This window comes from Phalaenopsis equestris, unplaced genomic scaffold (assembly GCF_001263595.1).
Source record: "Phalaenopsis equestris unplaced genomic scaffold, ASM126359v1 Scaffold000022, whole genome shotgun sequence".
Classification (NCBI taxonomy): domain Eukaryota; kingdom Viridiplantae; phylum Streptophyta; class Magnoliopsida; order Asparagales; family Orchidaceae; genus Phalaenopsis; species Phalaenopsis equestris.
Window position 1 is genome coordinate 1,738,516 of NW_018164464.1, and position 6,054 is coordinate 1,744,569.

Below are 6,054 nucleotides of genomic sequence, written 5' to 3' on the forward strand. Positions count from 1 at the left end.
GAAATTAAAAGGAATACGCTGCTCTGCTCCCGAGGATGTAGAAAATTAGAATATTGAAAAGGAGGTCGCCGCTCTGCTCCCGAGGACGTAGGCATCTTTGCCGAACCTTTATTTTTCTATTTTTCTTCGCCCTTATTTTTTCAACAGATCTTCTTTTGTGAGGTTATTTGTTATCTCTTAAATTATTTTTCCTTTAGTCTTTTTCCCTTAGCTTTATGCTCTTTTATTTGGTTCTTTTTGCAAGTTCATCATTGTATGGCTTGATTGTCTAGGATTGTAGCTGTATTACTTTCTTGGTGTGAAGACTATTCTTTGTTGTCGCTTCAATTAGTTATTGTTTCTTATTTCTTTTCTTTTTATTGCATTTCCTTTATTTTTAGTTATATATATATTTTTTTGTGAGACATTTCAAAAAAAAAAGGATAAATCTAATTTAAAAATATTTTTTTTAATTAATATTGAATAGATTGATTTATATAATGATAGAGGTGCACACGAGCAGAGCAGTGGCGATGTCTCGAGGTGGCCATGGTCTGCAAAAGCCAATGGTGAGATGCAACTTCTAGCAATTAAAATGATTGTTTTTTGAAATGTTTAAGACAACTAGAAACTATTTTGAGTAGATATTTAAGAAAAAAATATTTATTTTTAAAAATGAAAAATAAAAAAAATATATAAAAATTAAAATAAAAATAAAAAAGATAATAATGATTCTAAACTGACCCAAATTTTAAGTTAAAACAATTGTCATGATATCCAAATATCATTTACATCAAAGTATAGTTAGATTGTTAAATTTATATTGTACACATCAAAATAATTTAATAGTGTTAAATCCACTTAAAAACACGATTTATATTATAATAACTATTTACCAATTAGTTAACTTTCACTTCAATATAGTTAGAACCTTAGAATAAAATAAATTTTAATAGCCCTTCATTTTAGGAGTCATATGCAAAATTGCATCAACACTCCAATCATAATATGTCAAGTGTACATTCCGACATCGCCGTACATTAAACTATTTTGTTTTTTATATTCATAACACCTAGTAATATTTTTTTCTTCATTTACGAGGCATTTACTTACACCACCCAATTCTTTATTTATATTTGCATATATAACACCTAAAAGATTAAACGAAGAACCCCTCGCAGTCAACAACGAGAGCATCGACGACTAGCGTGATCCCAAAGGAAGCATCCACCCTCAGATTCTTATCTACCGAAGCAACTGGACTTCCATCTCTTGCGAGCGAGGGAGAAGACGGGGGGCATTGAAGGAAACAAGCGATAAAAAACGCGGACCGCGGGGGTCATCCCGCGGTCTGCGTCTTTCACAAAATTAAAACGCAGTTTTTATATACGCATCTGAAACACGCGGTTCAAAGATTACGGCGACGTTTTAAAAATACCGCCCGCAATTTTAAGCTGTCCCAAAAGAATCATAAAATATTATATTTATCAGACACGAGCATGAGCTTTCTATTCCCAAAATTAAGAAATATAGTTTTATTGAAGAGTGTGTCAAAACAGCAATCTATGCAGAATATTTATTATTAAACAATTTATTAAAATAACATTTTATTCTAATATTTATATGGACGCGGGTCATATTTAAAATATACGTTTTAAAAAATCGTGATTTAATGCGACTTTAAATATTATAAATAAGTGTTTTATACAATAGAATAATAACCAATATACTAGTTAAAATAATGTTTATGATTATATGATTAATGAGCATTTACAAACATACCCAAATTTTTTGTATTTGCATATCTAACACTAAACTTTTACATATATATATATATATATCTGTGTGTGTGTGAGCGCGCGCATGCGAACACGCGAGTGTGTCTGTTCATGCGCGCTTATATGTGTCATCATGTGTGACCCATTGATAAAACAATTTCTTTGAAGGTTGTATGTGCCCTAAGGGCACGAGTTTGAATCCATCTCTAGCCAGTTTGCTGGTAGTAAAGACATAACTCGAACAGTTAGACACATGAGGGTGGTTGGAGACTCGTATAATTGCCTCCGACCATTTTTAATGTATATAGACACACACTCACACACTAAGAGTTGAATGTTTTGTGTTTGATTTTTCATATGATTTTGCAAAAATGTCATTGGGACATGCTTCATTATGATGTCTTAGGTTGGATTTTTTATTGTGTCAGAACACCGGGTGTAATTTTTGTCTAGGTCCAATTAAAATCATTCAAATTAAAGAGTGGGTCCCACTAAAAATAAAACATTAGCATTTACAAACATTCCATGCAATTTTTTTTGGAATTTGCATATCAAACACTTGAACTTTTACATTTATACCACTCAATTTTCATCACATCAAAAATATAAATATTGTATTTTTAAAAATGAATACATTTTTTATGCATATATATATATATATATATATATCTGTGTGAGGGATTGCTGGATTAACGGAGATTGGAATATCGCTAACTTGTGGACTCTTGTTGGTGAAGAAGCTACTTCCATTGCTAACATCCCTATTAATAATGTCTCTAGAGATGTTCCTATGTGGAAGCTACTTTCTAATGTCTCTATCATTAAAATGTTATACACTCAACTCTACAACCATCCTCAGTGGTATTGGAGTAAATATACTTGGCACCAATTCATCTCCCCTTCTATCTTCTTGTTTATTTGGAGATTGTTTCATAACCTTCTACCTCTTGATGACATCCTTAAAATGAAGGGTTTAAAGTTGGCCTCTGTTTGTTATGTTTGTAAGCAAGAAGCTGAATCTCCTAATCATTTATTTTATGAATATAATTTTGCTTCCATTGTTTGACATCATATTGGTTCATATTTTGGTTTAAGATGGCCAATTAGATTCCACATTAAGAATATCCTGGAAACTTGGAAGAACTCTGATTACTATCACAAGAAGCTTCATTATTACCCTATGATTGTTCTGTGGTTTATTTGGGTCGGAAGAAATAGTCACAAGTATGAGAACTCACCTCATACCCCCCATAATTTGGTTGTTCTTATTGTTGCCAACTTCTTTAAAGCCTCTAAAGCGTTGGGAGGTATTATTTCTTAGCAGTGCAATGTTCATAGACCAACCTTAATTAAGTGGTCTCCTCCTTTCCCTCGGTGGATTAAGGGTAATATTGATGGTAGTTTTAATGGCGAGAAGTCTGAAATTGGAGGTTTATTTCAGGATACTAGTGGTCAGTATCTGGTTTTCTTTGCTTCACCTTGCTTTGCATCTGCTTCACCTTGCTTTGCATCTTTCCTTTGGAAGCTGAAACTAGGGCTGTTTTTGGTGCTCTACATACTGTCATTTCCTATGGCTTCTCTAATCTTATTATTGAAACTGATTCTCAAGTTCTTTTTCACACTTTAACGGGCAGGGTAAAACCTCTTTGAAATATGATGATTTTGATTAATCAAATATGTTGTATGGTGGCTAGCTCTAATCTCTCTATTCAGTATAATTTTGTTAATCGGGAAGGAAAAAGGTCTGCGGATTGGTTGGCTAAACATGGGTACAATGACATTTATATCAAGCAAACCCCCCTTCCCCCTTCTCCAATTTGATTCATGGTGATATTATTGATGTTCCCTATTTACGTGCTTGAGGTTGTTGTACTGCAGGGTTTTGATGGCTTGTTTTATCCCATTCTCTTTTGGATCTTTCCTTTTTGTTGGGTGGTGTACATCAAACACTTATATATGTTTTGTTTGGAGGCAAGAGAAGAGGTTTTATTGGGAGGCACATGGCTCCTTTTTTGGTGGCAATATTTCAGGAATATATTGGAGACCCATGACCTCTGTTTTTTGCATAGTTTCTTCGTTTGGAGCCTTATAACTCCTAATGCTTATTTGAGAAATACTGGATGATTTGATGATGCTTTCCTTTTCTATAAGGGGAGGTGAATGATACTTTATTTTGCAATGGTTGTTGGAGGTTTAGGCTGCTGGTATTGGTCTTTACCATTTCTCGGGTCCTCTCTTTCTGCAGCTTATATTATCAGTGGCTTATAAAGACTCATCTTTTAATGTCTTATCCCCTCAATGTCATTTATTCTACTAACAGATGTGATCTACAAGTTCTTAGAAGACGACATCCGCATATTACTATTTTGTTTCTCTTTCAGGACTGTTACTTTGTCACAATTTTGCGCTCATATTGGAAGATTGTGCAGTTTCAAGATAATTGGATTTACGGATTACATAGTTCCGTTTTGCACTTTCCCTATAAGTTCATTTTTGGAATACTACTTTTGATTGACATATCTTTTTGGGTTACATGTAATTTTGGAAGTGATATCTTGTTCTACATCCTTTTTTATGTGGTGTTGTATGTGGACAAAGGAACCCTTAGGTTTCAATGCATCTTTTTGATTTTTAGTAGGGATCCTCCTTCCCTCCCAAAATTATACTATCTCTATTATCATTAACGCATGAGGAGCCACGAGTTGCTCTTTTAATATATATATATATATATATATATATATATCTTTGTGTGCGCGTGTCGCCATCCGTTCCGTGTTGATAGAACAGGTTCGTTGAACATCCTAAGTCCCATCTGGTCATGGGTTCGAATCCCTTTCTGGCCAGTTTGTCGGTAGTGATAACAGACCTCAAACAATTGAACACATGAGAGTGGTTGGTGGCTCATATAATTGCATGCGACCATTTTTAATATATATATATATAATAATAATAATAATAATAACATAACAAACTCAAACTCAAATCATTCAACACTACAAATTGAATGATTTGAGTTTGATTTTTCATGTGATTTTATAAAAATGACATTGAGACATGCTTGGTTATGATGCCTTTGTTCGGATTTTTTATTGCGTCAGGGCACAAGACCATGTCTAATTAAAACCACTCAAATTAAAGAGCGGGTCTCACTAAAAAACAAAAAAAATGTATTTCAGTTCGGTTGAGATTTTAATTTCTAGATAGGTCATAGTTGGAGCACAAAGATCTATTGTTATCGATATTACGTTGACCAACCATTAAATTGATGCTACAAGGATATTGAGGTGTTTGCCATAAAAAGTTATGCGATAGAAAATTTGTGACAATAGAGAAAACGGGTCTTACGATGTAACTATACATGACTATTACTTACCCATACAATTTAAAAAGTATACACAAGTGCATTAAAAGTTTTACGTGAAAAACACGAAAAGATGAAAACATAGAACTATATGTTTTTGTAAGACTTCAATGATCTCTTAGAATAGTGTGCTAAATTTTCGCACATCCGTTCCGTGTTGATAGAACAGGTTCGTTGAACATCCTAAGTCCCATCTGGTCATGGGTTCGAATCCCTTTCTGGCCAGTTTGTCGGTAGTGATAACAGACCTCAAACAATTGAACACATGAGAGTGGTTGGTGGCTCATATAATTGCATGCGACCATTTTTAATATATATATATATAATAATAATAATAATAATAATAATAATAATAATAACAATAATAATAATAATAATAACATAACAAACTCAAACTCAAATCATTCAACACTACAAATTGAATGATTTGAGTTTGATTTTTCATGTGATTTTATAAAAATGACATTGAGACATGCTTGGTTATGATGCCTTTGTTCGGATTTTTTATTGCGTCAGGGCACAAGACCATGTCTAATTAAAACCACTCAAATTAAAGAGCGGGTCTCACTAAAAAACAAAAAAAATGTATTTCAGTTCGGTTGAGATTTTAATTTCTAGATAGGTCATAGTTGGAGCACAAAGATCTATTGTTATCGATATTACGTTGACCAACCATTAAATTGATGCTACAAGGATATTGAGGTGTTTGCCATAAAAAGTTATGCGATAGAAAATTTGTGACAATAGAGAAAACGGGTCTTACGATGTAACTATACATGACTATTACTTACCCATACAATTTAAAAAGTATACACAAGTGCATTAAAAGTTTTACGTGAAAAACACGAAAAGATGAAAACATAGAACTATATGTTTTTGTAAGACTTCAATGATCTCTTAGAATAGTGTGCTAGATTTTCGTACAACACTAAGACA